We start from the raw sequence: 21,955 nt of genomic DNA on the forward strand, positions 1-21,955 counted from the left end.
GCTCCTAAAATAGTCATGGTTCAGCCTGTCCATCATTTTCTTTTGGTCAAAGGCTAGGAGGCCAAATGACAAATGGTCCTGGTAAGTCAATTAGAGAGAATCTTCAAGCAGTACAGATTATCAAAATAGTTATGGTCTGAATGGATCACATTCCCCAGACTGGATAGTGAAATCACTTTTCTGCACTCTTGAAAATCATGCTGAGAAGTCATACGTGGCACCGGGCCACTTCATGAAGGCTGGGCTTCAGCTGCAGGGTGAGCACAGCCCATGTTCCTGGGAGAAAGACCATGCAGTTTCCTGAGGACTTGATCAGGACCATGGGGTGCCCTGGGCTGAGGGTCCACAGTCACTACCCAGGAATTTACTGGCGAGCACCCAAGAAATCACCTCCAAGGGTTCGGCCTGAGAGGGGGGTAGTCCCTTTGGGTAGTCCTGATCACACTGAGTCAGCAGTGAGAGTACTTTAAAAATCTCCTCTTCACAGGACTCCAGTGGGGAAACTACAGCAATGGTTTGGCCAGCTTGGCCTGGTGTGTCAAACCAAGGTGGATGGCAGAGAGCCCAGAAGCAGCCTCGGCTATTGTGCAGGATAGTTCTTTCTCCAAAATGGAAGGAAACTGAGCCATGGTTTGCGCCTTTGCCTAGTAGATGAAGTCTCTGCATTTGTTACCAGAGGGTCTAGAAGTGGTCAGTCATCAACAGCATGCAGGTCTTCCCACTTCATACAGCCTACTCTCATAATTTCTTTCAGCCTCCTCTAGCCATCACTGGCACCCTTGTGTCAGTAGGGCAGGCATCCATGAGCCAGTGACCTTCTGCATGTTTTGGGAGCCAAGCACTCCTCTGTGCTAGCCCTAGCTGAGGAGCTGCTGAGAGGAACAGCACAGCATCCTCTGCACTGATGGTATCTGCAGAGGGGAAACCCTTGCAGTTGGGCTAAAGGCAGCTGAAAGGGAAGCTTGTGAGGGCAGCATTGGGAAGAAGGAGTGAGGCAAGAGCGAGACTTCTATTGTTTGCACAACAGAATGATTTCTGCAGCTGTAGATCCCTATTCCCTCTCTAATATCTGTTGTGTGATGTTCTGGCACTTCTGCAGCGCAGAGGATGAAATACAAACAGGATGGTTTTGTCTTTTTTGTCTCCTTTGCTTGTTCCATAACATTTTTTTGTTTGTTTGTTTACAGCAATTGAATTATCCTCAACTTTCCCTCTTCAGTTGCAAAGCATCCTGTAGATTTTCTGCCTAGAGTGGAATTGCAAGAAAGTTCTGTATGCGTTTGACACAGGTGTGTTTTAATTAAATGTAAAAGTCCAGCAATTATCATGAAAATACTGCCTAAGTATTGGGTTCAACAGGGTTTTGGAGAACACACTGGAAAAAAACTACAAAGGACAGTTAAACAAAGAAAGAAACTCCAAGAATCCCAACAACAACTTAAAAATAGTGAATAAACTTAACAGTGAAAAGGTGATAGTAACAAAAGTGAGGCCAAAAATCAGCACTAATACCCTAAATACAATCATATTTAATTTAGCAGAATAAAAAAAGCAAACCAACCAACTATATAGATCTTAGCTGTCCATTGAAATACTTTGAACAAGACTGTAGAAAATAGAGATTTTATCTTTATTTTCCCTTGTGAACTAATTGCTTCAGAATTAAAAGATATTATCATAGTACCGATGGTACAAGGATAGAACAGAAAGAAGCACATGTTCTTCCTATATGATCCCATACTTGTAACTAAAAATGAGGGGGAAAGGCAAGAGTTTTCTGTCTGTAATAGTTGGCTCCATTAACATATCAGCTACTCCTTTGATTTAATGGAATATCAGGTTGTGCTCCCACTTACAGTCATTAGGATTCAAGTGTCGATTGCTCTGTACTCAAGGCCTTTGGCTTCTCTGTGCACCATCACAAGGGACACCCACAGTTGTCTTTCTTACTGTTCAACACTTGTGTTTAAATATGCATAAAAAATCTGATTAATTTGCCAATGAATAAAGCTGATTTCTGGGCAGGTTCAAAAAAATCTTATTTTTGCTTACATACACACACACATTTGTATACACTTTTAAAATTTCTAGGTTAGAACTTCTCCATATAACATATTGATTATTTAAAGCCACACTTACACTTTTTAGCACACCTTCTTTCCTGTACACATGCTTGAAAATTCTTATAAATAAAAATAGGAGAATTTATTTAGGTTGACAATGGTTTTCCATTATTTTATGACAGCAACTAAGAAGTAAATTGTTAGTTGTAATTATGGCTTCTCTTAGAAAAATACGATTTATCAATCAATAGAATCTCTTCATGCATCAACTGTTTTGTATGGGCTACACTTCTGCCCACTGTCCAGGTATTTTAGTTCACTTTATCAGGAAATATATATCAACTACTTTGGTGACACAATAAGAGTTACTTTCCCTTAATAAAAGGGCTGTGAGCCTTGTTATCACATTTCTGATGTTTGTAAAATGAACTAAATGATACACTGTACTGTTTCTGCTTGTACCACAACACTAAGGTATGCCAGGAAAGTTTACAACAGTGTCACAGGTAAATGCCTACTGATGAGCATCATCTGTTGGTGGCTCTAAGATACCCCTTCTTTTGGAGGCACAGTAGTCTATGTTCAGGAGCCATGGCGTTCAGAACCCTAAAGTAACTTGAGCCATAACTCATGCTTCTGTTGGATGCACCAACAAAAGAAAATTGTGGAAGTGCTTGGGTGGTGTTTTCATTTGGCTTTTATGTAATTATAGTGTGGCAATTAGTAATTTGAGAGAATAAACAAGATGACAACTGCTTAGCAGCAGAAAGAAGAAAGAAAGAACTCATCAGTGCTGCCATACTCCCACTCCCATCGTCCCCTTCACATTATCTCAGTCACACACCGTAATTGTAAGTTAAGGCAGCAGCTCTTTTTTACACAGTATAAAGATATACAAATAACACATTAAATAAGAAACATCGCACCACATCAAGATTAACAAAAGTAATATTGCTGACCTTGCTAGCACTCAAGTCTTTTCAACCGCGAATAATCTTCTATCCTGACGGGGAAAAGCAAGACATCTAATCCGCTAGCATGTTCTTGATAGAAGAATTGCCACTCCTTCTTGATTAATCATTATCTGAGACATTTCCTTTATACTTGAAAAGATTAGTCCTTAGCCCTTTGCCAGCTAAGGTTCCCCCTGTACAGAAAGAAGCCAAGTAGAGGTCTCTTAGCTTTACTCTAGTGATAACCCTTGCATTTCAGACCTAGCACATTGCATTTGCCCTGGCCCTACTGCCCGTTAAATGGCTGTTGGGTGCCCTTGCCCCAGTATCTTAAAGAAAAGCACATCTAAATGTTTTTGAGGGTTTCTATAGACCAAAGCTAATGTCTATTTGTAGTTTTTGTAAAATCACTTTGATAAAGCGTTAGCATGATATGAAGATTAATGACCCCTAAGAGGAGTCCCGCAGGTTTCATTTGTATCCTTTGTGTTATGTTTTCACACTTCCAGAGAGCAGTGCTGAACTTCTGAACCACTTTGTCAACCTTGTTAATTTGACAGTGATTTACATCTCTCTTAATTCATACTGGAATATCTTCAGCTGTAGCTATTTGTTAGTTATTCTATTCAGGAGGAGAAATTCTAGACTCGTTGCCGCAGCACAAGGTCTTCAGTGCGCCCAACTGCATAAATGACCTTGATTAAAAGCACCCATCTTTTTCAGCCCGTGTTAGTATCTGAGTGTGTGTATAATAGAAGTCAGGCACATTGTGTATTCTGTTTCCACTCATCACTCAGGACCTATGTCTCTAAAATCTTTCTCTTTCTCCTTTAAAGGAGAAGAAACGGCATCCTTCTTGCTAGAAAGGTAAATATATACAGCAGATGAGACAGTCAACAGTGTTTATATTCATGTAATTTTTGTATAATGACTAGAAAAACAGTTTGGAGTTCAAGGTTTTGCCTCATGAAAGTCTTGTAAAGGCTGACGCAATAACGTCTGAAGGTAAAATTATCCAGGGTAGTCTGAATAGTGTACCATAGAATCATGGGATAGTTTGGGCTGGAAGGGACCATAAAGATCTTCTATTTCCAACCCCTCCTCCCATGCACAGGGACACCTTCCACTAGACCACATTGCTCAAAGCCCCATCCAACCTGTTTTTGAACACTGCCACAGCAGCCACAATATCCCTGGGCAGCTTGTTCCAGTGTCTCACCACCCTCATAGCAAAGAATTTCTTCTTAATATGTAATCTAAATCCACCCTCTTTCAGTTTAAAGCCATCCCTCCTTGTCCTGTCACTACCTGCCCTTGTAAAAAGTCCCTCTCCAGATTTCTTCTTGGACTCCCTTAGGTACTGGAAGGCTGTTACAAGGTCTCCCTGGAGCCTTGTCTTCTCCTGGCTGAACCAGCCCAGCACTCTCAGCCTGTCTCCATAGAAGCCTTCTGATCACCTTTACGGCCCTCTGCTGGACTCACTCTTAATGGTAAGTTGCACTTACCATTACCTGGAGATACTGACAGCATCTTTGGAAGGACTGGCTTCTAACCCAGCAAGCTGTAGGAACATCTGCAATTGTTGCAAATTTTGCTGAACTGTGTTTCATGTTGGACAATAGGTTTAAAGCAAGGGCTGACTGCCTCAGAGGGCACCATCGATTTTACAAAAGTGATGTCTGAGGAAATTTCTATTGTTATGGTTATTAACATACCTTTTGAGACCATGGGGCACTGAATAAAGATGTTGTCAGCTGGAGTGTGTTCTCAATATTGCACCTCCTTAAACTTACTGGGTATCTATCTCTTCCTTTATTATATATATTGAAAAAGTAGATCTCTCCCTTCAAGACCAGATTAGCTGTCTCTAGGGTACAATTACATCCTGGTTTTTAGGCAGAAATGAGCAAGCTCAGCTCCACTTTCCAATGCACCTTGTGGCCACGTAGCTCTAGTTAGTATTTTGATAAAAGCAGACAAAAAGCCTTGAGCAAGACAAAAGGTATTGACTTTGTCTCAGCAGTGCATTAATGCTGCTAAGTGATTTTTGCTTGGTTTGGAATATGGGCAAACTGATATGGATAATATCTGTCTGTGAAGGACCATAAAAATATACTCTTAGGCTCAGCGTTGGATGGGAGGGTCCAAGTTCAATTGGTTATTCATAGTTGAAGAAAAATGCTTTCTCAGTTGCTGCTATTACACTTTCCCTTAAAGTGACACTTTACCCTGCCCATCACATTATATGTGATAAGTAACATATGTTGTACTTCTCTGAACCAAAGCACATAATGATAATTTGCACACAAATTTGTAAAAAATCCAGTTGTTCCATGTAGGCACCTTATTATTTACAGTTCCTTCAATACTGTGGTAACCTGTACTATGGGTAATATATCTATTTGATTATGTATTGTCATTTACAATTACCATTTGAGATCAGCAGATTGTAATCAATTCTTTTACTATTCTTATATTGATTTATTTTGATATTTACCAGAAATGGTATCTAGCTGTTGCTACAAACAGCTAACTCAACTTTAAAACTCCTCCCCCCCCCCCCCCCCCAATTTATCATGTTATTCACTTCTTACGATGAGGTAGCCAAACCCTGTCATATCTTTAATATGCTTTTATTCTTAGCAATCTGAAGCTTGTTAGATGATGTGATCTACTGCAGAATTGAAAACTTTCAAAAAATTCTACTGTTCATATTCAACTACTTACATTTCTATGAGAGTTAGGGTTATTAGCTCTGGTAATAATTGTAACAGAATGAATTGTAACAGAAAAGTAAATTTTCGTGAAATGTACTTTGCTTTCCTGCATTATATTGTTTTAATTCAAATAATTGTCAAAGTGGAAATTACAGATATTCCTACAGATATTTTTCTGTATTTGCTGGAGGAGACGTGCACATAAAACTCTTACTTCCATAAAAAAATTATTGTATTTTCAAAGAACTTGATCTTTAATAAACTATTCTCCCTTTAAAAGAACAAAATCAACAAAAACATTAGTTGGTTCATGTGGTATATATATTTCAAACCCATAAGTGTATATGAAGTTGCCTACAGTTTATGCTTTAGCAAACTTTGCAGGAAATTTAGAACAGAGAAGACTCTGCAAGTTTGGGGTTTTTTAGACATTATGCTCTTTGGTATTAATCTCAATCAAACATTACACAAAGCCAATGACAATTTGAATTAAGAAATTGGATATCAGAAAAAAATCTTGTTAAGGGCCCCTTTTATCAAGAGGAATCTGAAGGTATGTTCTAGTGGGCAAAGGATGGCATAGTTGGTTGGTTGGTTTAATTTATGAGAGAAAGAATCCTAGTTTCAGAGACTGCAAAACAGCATAAGCACTGACCACCAGGAACCTTGCATTCAGTTTTGAAATTCAGACACAAAACGAAAAATACTCATAACTTGAGAAAGCTTCTCTGTATACGTTCAGGGAGAGATGAAAGACACATCCACAAGCAGAAAAACAGTAGGACTTCAAATGTACACTATCATTATTACTGTTACTTTAAAGCATTGCATCAGCACAGGCCAAGGATAGATTAACAGTGTTTAAAAATGGGAATAACATTGTAGAAAAGGCAGAATTATTCAGCAAATACTTCTTACCTGGTCTAATAGGTAGGGCATCCCCGCCTGCCTATGGTTAGCACAGAGATTCCCTACAATATCCCTACAGTGTGTCCTTCTTCAAGTTCCTCCCTATTTCCCCCACTAGCCCTATAAATTTCCTTTCTTTATTTTCTTTGAGTGCAGGCTGACATCTCACTAAACTAGGAAAAATAAACTTGCACAAAATGATGGTTTGAAGCCTCCTGGGCCAGAGAGGGAATGAATCCAACTTCCATGTATGGGTGAATGCTCTACTTGCCAGATCAAAAGAAGGTCTGTAACCATGTGATAATATTCTTCATAGAATCACAGAATGGTTTGGGTTGGAAGGGACCTTAAAGCTCACCCAGTTCCAACACTGCTGCCATGAACAGGGACACTTTCCACTAGACCACGTTGCTCAAAGCCCCGTCCAACCTTGTCTTGAACACTTCTTAAATGTAGTTTCTTTTTACCTGGCTGTGTTTTAAATGGATGCAGCTGTATTTTTTGGCTACCAAATCCAGTTTGTAGAGGGGTGCTGAGACTGCAGCTGATCAACTACCCATGTGATGTGGGCAGAAAAACAGATAGTTGCACACTCCAGCTCAAGTATGAGCATAAACAAGCAGATCTAAAGCAGAAAAAATCCTTCTGCTTAGAAAAACAATGGAACTAAGACTCTTTGATCCTCAAAATTTTCAAGGTCAAGGATGGGGACATCTAGGAAGTTTAATTGCTTCAGGAATGAAGGACGGATGAGCAGAAATTCATGGGATTGGAGCTTGGCTTGTTGCCTTTCTAGCACCAGTCCCAATCTTTCACCCTCCTTGTGTGTGTGACCTGAACCAGCTAAGCTGCAGTTGCGTGATGAGCCTTGTTTCACCAACTAGGCGATATGATTGCTGTAGCCAACAGAGAAGGCAATGCCCCTCTATAAAATGGGAATAATGATTCTCTTTCCTCTTCTAAAGGTTTTGAAAGATACAGATGAAAGTCTTACACAGGAAGTAAGATCCTATATTAAAACAAAACTGCAATATTGTTTGCCTGTAAAGAAACAAAGGTTACATGTTTCAAAAGTTTGCACAGTTAGTACTTACAAGCAATGCATTGTTTTTCATTACCAATGATTTGTTTTCTTGCAGAACAACTTCTTCTAAAATATTAAACACAGTCAAAGTGACTAATGCATTTTTTTAATCTAAGAATTGCTCAATTAAAAATTTACAAGGCACGCAATTTTGATTTCTGCCGACAATAGTCAAAACTTGTGTATAAAGATTAATTACTTATAAAGTAAAACACATCTTTTAAAAACTGACATTAAATTTGCATCTGCACTGTATGTTGGATTTTATTCTACTCTCTTTAAGCAAATGACTTCTGGTGGACTTTTGGTAGAGTTTTAAACTGCTGATAGAAATGCATCTTGTGAATTGATGAGTGCTTGAACTAACTAAAACCAAGAAGGAAACCATATTTTGTACTTGGTTTCTGATGTATTCATTATAGCCTATGGATATCCTAGTTAATAGTATAAAAGGTATACTGACTTTTTAATTGCATTGTATTATTGTGAATTATTATCTTACAGCAAAAGGTAATTGTATTTCGTATCAAATTAAGCAACTTTGTTAAAATCTACTTTGAAAGTATTGGTGCTTTTTTAAACTATGCTATAACGTTTTGTACTGACTCTACATGACTGAGGTTTCTAATGACAGAAAAATAGATATTTCTTTTACTATACCAAGACTGCCCTCTAGAGTCTCATTGGGCCCAATTAATCTCTGGTGTAACTTTCTCCAGATCACCTTTGAAATGTACACATCTCTACAGGCCCTATTATGCAGTGCTCCAACTTGAATGGTGAAACACTTGCTTGAAAATGTAGGTAATACAATTTCAAGACAAAGATGGGAACCTTTTTTCACTTACTATGAGCTCTTATAACTCATTTACTTGTAAATTAAAAAATTATGTGTAGACTCTTTACTGCACATATTTCACATTCCAAGCCAGATGCAAAATATTAGGAAAATGATGAAAAAGAGAATAGTTTTAATCTCTTCCTAAAGCCACATGAGAGATGTCTATGTCTATAAAAGATGACAGGGGGAATGCATGCAGGATAACCAAATTAGGTTGGTACTTATTCTTTCTTTACAAGTGTTAAAAAGCAGCACTTCTCCCCTCTGAGGGCTGGATTAAGCTTCCACTGAAGCCAACGGCAAACCTTAAGTAATCAAGGAAACAGAATTATTGCACTGATTGCCAGAAGCATTTGTATTTGGTTGTTAAATTAATAATGGGTATCTGGTTCAATAAACAGTTGTGTTTCCCGTTAAATTGTAACTGCAGTGCTGCTTCCTATTACATACCAATATATTATGCAAAAGAGGCAGGGAAAAGAGGACAGTAAAGAGACTCACACAATATGGTTTTAAAATATATGATTCAATGAAAAGAACTCTTAGTGCTTTAAGCCAAACAGCACCTTATATTATTGAGAGAGCCTCATTTTCAGATTAAAAGAATGTAATCTTTAATTACAACTCTATAATTTAAATCAAAGGATATAATAAGAAAGTGAGATTTTTTTTTTTTTTTTTTTTCCTCAAAGAACTGGATTTTTGCTTTTTTTTTCCTGTTTTACAGCTCCCAGTAGGAATGGCTTATTAAAATCTGGTTGCACTTTGCATTTACTATATATTCTGAGGCCAGTCAGGGATAAATAGTCCCAGCAAGCTAACTGAAATTGGATTCATTTAGATAAAGCCAAAAGGATTTGGCCTTACGTTGATATTTACAGCAGATGCACATGAAACTGAAACTTGGCTTATTGAATTATTTACTGGAATCTGCATTTCTTCAGTAAAGTTGTCTTTATTCTGATCTTTCTGTATGAAGTAACAAAAAAATCAATTTGGACAGTGATCAATGGTGCAGAACAAGTAATTGATTTTTTTTAAACTATGATTTTGTTGAGAATAAACCCCAGTTACTTCATCTTTCTGTACTATATGGTCCCACGTTCTAGTAATGTAACTTCACCAGTATCTGTCTTATCAGGGAGATATAAAACCATTCTCGTGTAAGCAGTTATTCTCAGTTGCTGTGTCTCGTATGTGAAGAGTTACAGGTAGTCATTTTGTCATTTTGGACATCTAGGGTGAATTTCACATAGTGAGGGCAGGGCACGCAGGAGAAATACTGTACACACAGAATATACAAGGGCCTTTACTTTGCTCGGGTAAGTTGCACGCAACCTGGGAAATATTTCCTTGGTATAACAACGCAAAAAATTGCAAACATTATGTTACACATTGTAGGCTTGAATTGACAAAATCACCTACTAAATAAACTTTTTAATATAAAGAATATTTGGCATTTAATCTGACGGCAACTGCAGCCAGTGGAAATCTTTCCATTGGCATGTGTTGGCTTCTTACCTGTTCTTTCTTCTCCTCTGTACACTTGAGATGGCAGGAATCAATTTAGACCATCTCCTAAACACATCTACACAATCTAATAATCACAGAACAGTGGATGAAGAATACAAAAGTCTCATGCATCTCCATGCTGTTCCAGGAAGCCAGTTTTGATATGACTTTCTTCAGTACTTCCCTTGGCAATAAAGGAAAAATATGCTACATTTCTCACTATCTCTTTTAAATCGGAATAGGTTTCTTATTATTCTTTATAGTTTGGATTCTCTTTTCCCGTCTGTGCCTTGGAAATACTTGCAGTGATTCCCTAGATAAAGATATGCTTTTATCTTTTAGGGAGTATTGATTTTTTTAAATCTTCTAATTTTGTTGCCTTCAAGCTGATCATTTCTCATTATTAAGCCACTTTTTCACTGAAGTGGAAACAGGCATTTTAGGGAAAAAAGCTCAGTACTGATTTTGTTGAAATCAGGACAGTGACACAGCAGTGACATCAAACATTTTTCCCCACCTAGCCCTATTACAAACAAAATTTCACAAATAATGGATAGTTCATTGGATTTGGATGCTAAACAGAAGAGTTGTTACGTTTGCACTGTTTAGAAAGATAAGAGGCAAGAATCAATCACATGTGGCTGGTATAAGAGGAGGTCTAGTTCCTGCACTTCTTCTTAATATTTGCCTACAGATAATATTCTAAATCCGTATTTCAATACTGAAATAAGTAATTTGCCTTTAAAAATGCTGATGATTGACAGGTCCTCAAAGACATGCTTGGATTACATTAAAAAATTAACTGGAAAGTTCAACTAGAAATGAAACTACAAATGTGGAGAAACAGCACCAAAACAGTTTTTAAATGGGAAAATCATATGTTCCCCCATGTTATAATCGCTTCCTCATATTCTTTTCAATACTAAAATCTTCAGATTAACTTTTTTGTCAAGAAAAAGAAAAGAAGAATAAATTGAGCACAAGCAATAGAATCTCAGTTAACTTTTCTGTCAAAACTTTCTTTCTTCCATTTATTTTCTCCTCCCATAATACCTTTCATTTAACCAAACGTGTTTCTTTCTACATCTTGACAATACCAAATTCGTCCTCTCCTTCTAACATCCACCTCTGATTAAAAACTTAAAAAGTTTTAACTTTTTAAAAAAATCTATTACTGATCCTAAACCCCAACAGTGTGACGGAGGAAGAATCATAGCATATGCTATGTCTAAACACACCATTGTAAAGGTATTGTGGTATTTAAGCCAGTAGACAAGAACACTAGGTTTGTGTGTCCACCCGCATTTCTTGCTCGTGCTACATAACATTGATGTCAGCTAAGGATTAAAGATGTAGTGTTTCTTCTATAGTGCAGAGCTCTAATTAATCTAAAGTAAATTCTGAATTTGGGATGACTTCTCCACTGATAACTACTGAGGGCACAACACAAGCCTGGCTGCTGTCCCGAAGAGAAAACCAAAATACACACTGAAATTTTGTCCCTGTGTGGTGGATGAGCCTTGCCAGTTCCCCAGCACAGGAGGTGCACACAGAAACCGTATCTCTGGAGACAATGTGTGCTGCTGCATTGCTATGACTTCCCTGTGAGTCTGCACCAGTGGTATTGGAATTAAGCCAGATCTTGGAGTGATTAAAGCTTATACATTTGAAATTAATTTTACAAAAGCAGTTTAAAATAGCCACTTAGCAACTTTCTGGATTCTGAGATGCTCTTTTGAGCTGGCATGGTCTTATTCTGAATTTATGCAATCTCTGCAGTAAATTTTGAACTCTCCTCAGAACTTTCTTCAGGCTTTCTCTAAGGATCTTTCTGAATTCTTCCCTGTAACTAGGATCATCCAGGCAACAGATAACTTATCCCTTGCATTTTTTGTTCCATTATTCTTTGGATCCCAGAGGATGCACTGGTTACCCTCCTCCGTAGTCCTTCACAGCTGGTATTGACTTTATAGTTCCCACAATCTCACAATACCTTCACCTCATGAAGGGCAGAGTCCTGCACTTAATCCTGAGCCTGTAGTTTGTTCTGGTGCCTTTCCACAGGCTGTTGTACTAGGTGTGCCACACGTCTGGGTATGAAAGATACAGGAACTGCATCATTGACTGCATCTGGTCCTGAAGTTCCTACATTCTCCCACTCTATGTCTGTACTAAATGTCCCTGCCTGACATTACACTTGTACTCCACAGTACAGTCTTAACTTTGTAGCTAATTTTTTGATCATGTAGAACAAACTTCAACTACAAATAACTCCAAAAGTAAATAAATATATTTGTAAGTTGCATGCAGACACTGCATGCCTTTGGTAATAAATGCACTTTTTTTCAGCCTTATAACTACGCTTGAGAAAAAACACCTGCTTTTGTCCCTCAATAATCACAGGTGTTTGTACTCCTAGAAACACAGAGGAAGATGCATATAAATGCTGTCCTGCAGCCATAACCCTGTTCATGTGAGTGAAAAAGATCTTAAATATAGTTCACTGGAACACAGAACTAGGACCTTCCTTGAGTCCAGGCCATTGATATCACAACAGCTGTACCCTAGAACTGCATAAATGTGTTTGATTTCATTTCAAAGTTAGGTCTTTTTAACTGCAATGATGGCTTAGGGACATTTTCTATTTTCAAGTCTAAATGCATTTATAATCTTTTAATGTCTATTTCTTCTTATGCCAACACTGCCTTTTAATTTAAATAGCTGTTTCCCCTCACTGTGTTTACACCCTTGATATATTTATAGACTGCAATCACAACCTCCTCCGCACTACAATCTACTTATATAAGCAAGCTAGCCTTTGGCAATGTCCTTTCTATAAAGATGGGTTCCCTGTTTTTCTAGTCTTCTTAGTAGCTTCCCTGTGCTCCTGATCCAATTTCAGTTCATGACTTCTGGGCACAAATGAGAAGAATCACCTGCAGTATGCTAGGTAGAGCCTTGCAATGTCAACATGAAATGTTCACAAACAAAATAACTAGCCCTTCTTCAGTATTTACAGAGCTTTTGACTTTGTACCAGTGTCATCAGAATAACTTCCACACAATTGTGATGTGCAACCATGAATATATTAAAAAGATTGACCCAAAAGTAGTTGATAAACTGATCCCTTCAAATTTCGTATTTTACAGTATTTTTTTTTCTGATTATCTTCTGCAGTTTTGCCGCATCCTCTCAAAACTATGGATGGCGTGAGTGGAGATAATAATTTGATATGAGTCCTAGTGATTCTTCCATTTCTAGTGCAACCAGCTCTGTACGTTTATACTGAACAGCCTTATTAGCTGTGTTGTTTTGTTTTTTTTTTCCCCTGGAAGATTCATAGGAGATTTGCAAGTCATTACCATTACTGACCTGTGTGTGAGAGGGGAGCACCAGAGTTGTCACCATGCCCAGGTAAAAGGAGCGATATTTTGGCCTTGTCCACCCACAGAACGCAAAGTGTCGCTCACAGAAGGGGCTGATGTGCTGTGCCTTCATGTTGATCCAGACTCTCTGTGATTCATTTTCAGGACGGTGCATGCACCATTTTGGTAATTTCAAACGCACACACGTGCACAGACACTACTGCTGCCTTGGAAGAAGAAGGAACAGAGTGGGAGTAGGGGGTAAATTGGGAGGGGTTCTTTATTGTGCAGTCTGAGAGTAGAGTTAGGAATTAGATTTAGGAATTAGACACTGCACTGCTTTGCTGCTTGGCTGCACTACTGACTATCATATTCTTGGAAGAGAAACATTAATGTGGTCCCTGATAGGTGACTTACCTGAATGAAGAAAAAGTACTGTGACAGTAACAGCTAGTGAGTGTGAGTCAAAATTAATATTGCAGGATGAGATGTCTACTTTCTTGAATTTATAATTGCTTGGCAATGAAAATATGAGATTATAATTGTCAGATACTCTGCTATTCCTGACTTGGTCTTGATATCATTTTCAGCACTCATGATTTGTTTGAAATTTGTTTCTCAGCACTCATGATTTGTTTCAAGAACTGCAAAACTCAAATGTCAATGGAGCTTTAAACTGTCCTGTTACTAAAACTGTACAAACTGATTTTAAGAAACCACAGTAAGAAGAACAGCGGAGTAACCCTTAAACAGAAAAAACATTTTTTGGTTTTCTGATTGATTAGACCGATGATTCTGTCTACCAAAATATTACTTCTGGATGCATCAGTTTCTATTAAATAGAACTTTTAAAATGCCCCAAGGCAGTACCATCATGTATTTAGTATATTTAACAGGGTCAAATTATCAATATATATACTTATATATATATAATTGTAATTTATATAATTTACTATGTGTGCAATAGTGTTTAAACCCTTCTACAAGAAAACTTTGCTTGCCACATGGATCTTTTATTGACCTGTGTTTATTGTTTTGAAGACCAAAGACCCCAAGTTTTATACACCTTTTAGTACTTAAAACACTGTGTTCACATATTCTGGACATTACAAAAAGCTGTTCCCACAGTGAAAATACATAATCACAAACAAAAACGTTAGCCCTGCCTAACTGCTTCTAGTGGAAATGCTGCCTGGCAAGAGCAGCATTGAGCTGCATGTCACTTCCTTATGAGCACACATAGCGGTACTCAAAATAGGGCAAAATCATTTTCACTGGCCCATTCTAAGGTCTTCATTTGAGTCTCCAAGTGCACCCACACAGCCTCAGGTTCTTCATGGAGGTGAAGTTCCATGAACTTCACAAAATGCCCGTTCAAGGGATGCCCCATCTCTGTAAGTCTTCAAGGCCAGGCTGGGTGGAGCTTTAAGCAACCTGGTCTAGTGGAAGTTGTTCCTGTCCAATGGCAGGAAGGGTGAAACCAGATGATCTTTAAGATTCCTTCCAACCCAAACCATTCTGTGGTTCTGTGATTCTATGATTCTATGAACAGTCTTTTGAAGTTTGGGTAGGATATCACTGTTTTAACAGTTAAGCGATGTATGGTACCTTCTTCATTCTGCAGCTGTTGGAAAATCTCAGAAACAATAATGTTTTTGTCTGCTGCACTTTTCTATGTTTTCAAAGAAGCAACATGACTTACCTTATGTTTAACTGCAAAGTATAAGTGCAGTCTGTAACAAATAAATGTAAGCGGTGTAGGCTGGAGCCCTGGGACACATATTACTTATACATATCTTGTTGGTAACAGAACATAAATACTTCACTAAAGTCTCCATTTGTAATTTGTGCTGAACGTTTCTGAACATATGAAATATGAATTACATTTTGTAATGGCCCTTTGTGTTGAGGTCTAGCGGGAAAATATTGTTCTCCATGAGACAAAGTAAATTGCAATGATTCCTGAAGGGACTTGACTTTTGTACAAGAAAATACATTTAATCTGACATAGTTACTCTAATGATCTCTCATGTTATCTTTTATTGAACACAAAATGAAGTACAGCCATCAAAGTTTAGCATGCTGCTGAGTGCACCATCATTAGATTACCAATATGGGGTAAAGGGAATTTACTTAACTCTACACACTTTTAGGGACTCACAAGTTTAGTAGAATGGTCTATACCACCTGCTATTTAAAGTAGCAAGGCTTGCAAAATATACTTTTAGAAACATGTACACTTGAAAGAAGTTAGAAACAATCATCCTCTTTTCACATGTAAGAGACATCAAGGGATCTCTTAAGAGAGGGCCAAGAGGGGAACTATCACTCTCTTCAACTACCTAGCAGGACATTTACAGAGAAGGCAGAGCCAGACTCTTCTCAGAGGTGGGCAGCTAAAGGACAATGAGTGGTAGGTTTAAGTTGAAAGAAGGAAAATTCCAACTTGATATTAGGAAAAAAATTCACAATGAGGTGATCAGACATCAGAAAAGGTTGCCCAGAGAGGCCGTGGAATTTCTTTCTTTGGGGGATGTTCCAAACTCAACCAGAAAATGCTGTATACAACCTGGTCGAATTTCAGAGCTAGATCTCAATTCAAAGTCAACCCTTCTCTGGGTTGGGCCAGATGACACCAAAGGTCCTTTCTGACCAGAGTTATTGTATGATTCTATGATCATATTGTAGTTTTTATCATAATTACAATGTATCTATTATGTGAATCCTCATTTCATCTGTAAAATGGAGTATATTCATCTGTGACAGACATTTTGAAGAATGCAAGTACAGAACAGTCCCATATGAAGAATACAAAATTACTATTGTCTTATATTATAAATATAACTAATAATATTTCTTTGTGGTTGAAATCTGCAGCCTGTTAGTTATATGAGTCAGCTTCAGCAGAGTATTTTATTAGCTTTTAACAGAATAGTTGACAGCATAATCAGACTTTTATTGTTTTGGTATTCTTAATACACAGATGATTGTTATACATGAACTTCCTAACTCTTTTGCTATGTCCATGATATCCTTTTCTTCATCTGGTTATTGCTCCTAATCTCAGCACAGAATGAGACAGCACCGTGTAGAAGTGGTGGGGGTAGAATTATAATGTGCGTAAATGAAGCCTGCTGTAAGCTACACTTTAGAGCCTTTTGTTTGTTTTGTTCAGTTTGGTTCGGTCTATCTTCCTAAAGAGGGATCAGACTTTTTTTTTTTTTTAATATTCTCATTTGCATAGCTTTTGCAAATAACTTTCGTCTTTCTTAAACCCAGGAATATCAGCTCCAACCTCAAAGCAAGCTCAGAGGAAACAGCTGCACCCTGTACATTGATTTCAGTTAAATTAGACCACAGAAAAGGTATTCCTGAGACTTGCAAAGACCTTTTTACAAAACCCAGCATCACATGTTTAATAGTATACAATTTTATTCTAGGGTTTTGATGCTTTGAAAAAGAATTTGTAGAACTATATAGACCATAGCAATGTTCAACATAACATTAAAGATCAATCTCAGTTCTATTGTAACACTGTCACACAAAGCCCAGCAAAGGTTTGTGGCATTTGAATGCTTTTCCGTGCCTTCACACATCTGACTTTATTTCAGGTATGATAGTGGCAATTTAGTATTTTAAGTTTATAATGCTTGTTTTCATTAGTATATCCTTTTAATGTGCTAACTATACTCTCAACCTTATGTTTTCACAAATGTGGTTTTGGGACGGAATTGGTTTGGAGTTTTTATTTTCATTTTATTTTCATATAAGGAAATAAATAAAGCAAAAGTTTTCAAACATAAAAAAGCTGTTACTCATGTAAGACCTTGTCTTACTCAGCCTTGACCTTTTGAGAAGCTGAGAGTAGTTAAAAACTTGCCCTTGGTGGCTTGATGTAGCTTTTTGTAGTAGTTGGGGTTTTTTAAGTTACTTTTCAAGCTACCGAGGCATTTCAAGGGTTAGGATGAACACTGAAAGAAAATAGAGGGGTAGGAAGCAGGTGTATCAGCTGAGAGAGATGATTAATTAAGGAAATTCACAACTATTGCTTAATTCTGGGGCTTTTTTAATGTAAATATAATAGTCTGCAGAAGATTTAATGAAAGACAGAAACATTTCTATTTACATTGCAGTCACTTTCCATTATAAATCTGTATTTACACTTCTTTCTAAAATTGTCCTTGACAATTTATATTTAGTTGAATGTTGTTATTTCTTATTCTGAAGGCAAAAGGAAGGAGTTTTGCATATTTTAAAAAAAGTAATTAAGGCACGGTATCCCAGTCATTTTTAGTTCAAGCTTTTAAATGAGTTTCATTTATGTATAGGTTTCTTAGAGGAATTTTAGTAAAAAAATTGCTCATTAATAGTTTTCTGAACTTTAATATAAATTTCACTAACAGCTTTCTTTCATATTTCCTTCAAATTTCACATGCCACTGGCATGCAGAAAAGGTTCTAGTTAAACAGTGAGTATAGCATTATTCAGTTACAGATCATTTCAAGCCCCATTGCTGCTACTGAAATGTTAATTGGAATTTTGTGTCTGTATTCCAGAAAGGTGAATCTGATATGGATCATGTGCCAGATAGGGGCCATTTGCCTAAGATCTCTGGGACACAGAGAAGTCCTGCCAGATACTTAGGAGGACAGAGGCTGCAGCCCTCTAGTTTCTGTGTGCCCAGTCTAGCACCATCATCATCAGTAGATCAGGAAGGTAAGATGACAAAGAAACATGTGAGGCTAGCAAGTGCTGAAAGAGGATCAGAACAGAATTTCAGCAGGCTCTTGGCTCTGTAAGAGTCAAAACCCATCTGATTTACATCTGCTTTACTCCCCCTTTTCCCTGCATTCCCTTTGCACAGGTAATGGCAGTGTCATCTTCTTTCCCTGAACATGAAACAGGCAGGCAATGTCTTGTCCATAGAAAAACCATTAGTCACAGAAGATATGTGTAGGCTGCCCCTAATCAAAGTCTCATCTTACTCCCAGAGTAGGATTGAAGGCATCAACCATGCATCTCCAAAAGTCAACATCTCCATTCATTTCTCCTCACTCCTAACTTCCTCCCACCGTAAATCCGGGAGCTGCCCTACCCAGACTGTTTCTGGTTTGTTGCTGGTCACGCTCCTTTTGACGCAGCCCAGGATACAGTTGACTTTCTGGGCTGCGAGCACATGCTGCCGGCTCATGTTCAGATTCTCTTCAACCAATATCCCCAGTCCTTCTCCCCGAGGCTTCTCTGAATCTCTTCTCCACCCACCCAAACTGTAGCTGTGCCTAGGATTGCCCCTACGCAGGTGTAGGACCTTTCACTTGGCTTGGTTGAACTTCATGGGGTTGTCATTGGCTCATCTCACAAGAGAATCAAGGAGTAGGTGATCCTTGAATATCAAGCAGAAGTCTTTGGCACTCCTGCCCTCTAGGGCTTTATTCAATGGAACCTCACTAAGCAGGCTCTTGAAGAGGCCAAAGTCTGCTCTCTTGAAGTTCAAGCTGTTCCTATCTATCTGTCTATAGAGAGCTTCATCCACAGAGTCCTCCTGATAGGTGGTCCTTATCAGATCCCCACAGTAATGTCCCCCACCACTGTTCTCCCTTTGGCCCTGACCCACAAGATCTCTGTTGACTCATCACCTATCCCCAGAGTTCCATAATCTCCAGCCTGTTACTGACATAAATGCATTCATCATATACCATGCAGCAAAAATCTCACAGATCTTGAAGCACCATCTTGCCAGTTGATACTAATTATCCACCAGAGAATTCACCAGACTAATTCATATTTCAGCTTGGCCCAATTCAGCAGCCCCTCTTGTCTACAAGGGACATAGACACTCAACTTCACTTACATGTCATATTATATAACTCAAATTAAGCACGTCTAAATCACTTGGGCTTTAATTAGGCAACTAGTAAAAAAGCCTAGCATCCTAATGCTAGAAATAATTTTAAACAAAAAGTCTTCAAAGCAAGAGTTCCAGCAAGAAAGTATGAATGAAAATTGATACCATTAATCCCAAAATGCCATCAAAAATCCCTGATTAATCAGTATTGAAATAGTTCTGCTATCAAAATCAGCAAATGCAGTGTTAAAAAGCCCTACGTAATAGAAAGAGCTGTTGTAGGTTTTATCCTACAAAAATTTAACTGCCAAGGAATACAGGTATACTAAGAATATATCAATGAAATTTTTATTACAGTGTGGTTTTGGGACAAAAACTTTCAATTTTAACTATTCAGCAGTGGCAAAAGACATCCCAGTAACCATTACAAATCTCTTTCTGTCAGGTGGCAATTTGGAAATGTCAATGAATAGTCAGAAGTGTAACACTTAAGGGCTTTGTTTTAAAGGCAGAAGAGAAATATTTATCAAATGTTTGAGGGTTTGTTTTTAACATCTAAATACAACATTTAAAATAGTATCTACTGAATTTAAACATCAAACCAGAAGCTCTCTATAATTTTCATATAGATTTTCAAGGCACTGCCTGGAGAGCAATAGCTGACATCATTTTAATAACTACTGAAATTCAAAAGTGCTGGGAATAGAAGGAAAGACCACTGTTGCACAGTTATTTTCAAAGGAAAGGTGTAATGATCTGAATAAATACAGGCTAATAAGTTGATACCAGGCACAATAACACAGCCATTCATGTGGGAATATTATTAATAAGTAAAGAAAGAGTAGATATATAGTGGAGACACATCTCTGATACAGGACCAGTCTGCGTCACTTTGGTCAGCCAACATGCCAACATTAACTCAACTTTTTTCTCTTTGTAAAGGTTTTCTGGCATACAACATCTGTCAAAGCCTACAAACAATCAAGGTAACCCCAAAACAAAGTAAGCTGGAAGGAGACAGTGGATCTACTATGGTATTGGAAAAGGAATCTGACTGGGGGATCTCATTGATCCTGGAAAGGTGTGTGTTGTGCACTGTGTGTTAATAAAGTGTTGCATAACCGTGGTTGGTAATTGGTCCATGGAGGAGTAGCGACACCATGAAGCAAATTAAATACCAAAACGAACAAAAATATTTCATCTGCCAGTTAGTAAAAACCTCTTTGGTTTTGGTTATGAGGGTGTTTGGGGAGTTTTCTGTTTAGGTTTGGGGTTTAGGGTATTTTGCTGGGGGAGGGAGAAGTATAGTATATTAAACTGCTAGAAATCAAAGTTTCTGATCTAAAATATCACAGGTGAAGGGAACTTTATTACAGAACATGGCTGGGTCCCCAGCTATTTGGTAGCATCTGACATTTCTGTGCTTCTCTCCCTCTGAATGCTAATAACTGGCCACACGGTAGCTCTTCTTACAAAGGGAACGATTTTGGCTGTAAACACTTCCAAAGACACTTTTCTTTCAAACAGGCAAAAGAAAATGCAAAGTGATGCACTGGGATGCCTTATCTACATTTTACGTGTTTCTGCAGTAGTGATGCTTATGCGTAAAATCTGCTTTCAAAAATAATGAGGTGAATACCCTTCTGTTGCAATGTTTCCTTTTATTATGTTTTTTATTTAAGCTAAAAGAAGTGTTAAACTGGCTTAAAAATGTAATCCAATTATTTTGAGGAAGTTGGAAATGTGGGTGAAAAACTATATTTTACATAATGATTAGATTACAGAAACAACAAAAAGAAGGACAGCAACTAAGAATTTCATCCTAGTGCTGCCACTGGTAACAGGGTTAATTTAGGCAGGCACCTTTTGTGCACTCTGCTGGGTGAGTTATGCTTTTGAATCCGAAAGTTTCAACCGTCACTTTTCCTTAGTACTAACAGAAACTTCAAAACAATATTACAAATCTTATGAGAAACAGAATTTGTCTCAAGAAACCAGTTTTGAGATATTGGCAATGTCTACCCACACTGCAATCAAATTAGACATGTGGCTCACGGGGCTCAGTTCAAGTACAGGAGTGCTCAATAGAGTAAGAATTTGCTTATCCTTAGTGATAAATATGTATTCTCACCCTCTGTTGTCTAGCAAAACACACAGAGGATGGATAACATTGCATGTAAATGCCTAATGACAAGTGCCAGGATTAATGTGACTAAGCCTGGCAGTGAGATAGACCTACTTGCTGCATATTCTGCTAATGGATCAAAAGAAGAATTGTACTTGCACAACGAGTTGCGGCAAAGGTTAATGCATCTTGTAGAGAAAGGGAAGATCCTAATCTCCTAACAACAGCTCATAGGAAAAACTCCTTCTTTGACTCTTCCTAGGACAATTATATCTACAATCTAATTGTTGGGTTTTGCTTTAGTTCAAAATATAACATAGTTGTCTACATCATGTGCAAGCAGTTCGTTGTTCAACAGAAATATCACTCGTTTTATTAATTGTATCTCAGAAAAAATCAATGATAACAGTACTTGTGCATGTAAAGGTACAAGAAAGTTTTGGTTTATGATTCGATTTGTTTACAGGCAGCCTTTAAATGCGTTATGTGAAAAAGGTGGGGATTGGGGTGTGTGTTTTTTGGTTTGGGGTGGGTTGTTTCA

At 37.9% G+C, this 21,955-nt stretch overlaps 1 long non-coding RNA gene across 1 annotated transcript; it reads left to right on the forward strand.

Annotated features, from left to right (window-relative positions):
• Positions 1–348: 348 nt before the first annotated feature.
• Positions 349–20,344, forward strand: LOC130606608 (uncharacterized). Its single transcript, XR_008974027.1, has 4 exons — positions 349–630; positions 1,188–1,289; positions 7,608–7,724; positions 20,232–20,344. It is a non-coding gene; the product is annotated as an uncharacterized LOC130606608 (long non-coding RNA).
• Positions 20,345–21,955: the final 1,611 nt, after the last annotated feature.

Source organism: Pezoporus wallicus, unplaced genomic scaffold (assembly GCF_028554395.1).
Source record: "Pezoporus wallicus isolate ANWC-B61680 ecotype Strahan unplaced genomic scaffold, APGP_CSIRO_Pwel_v1 contig_749, whole genome shotgun sequence".
Classification (NCBI taxonomy): domain Eukaryota; kingdom Metazoa; phylum Chordata; class Aves; order Psittaciformes; family Psittacidae; genus Pezoporus; species Pezoporus wallicus.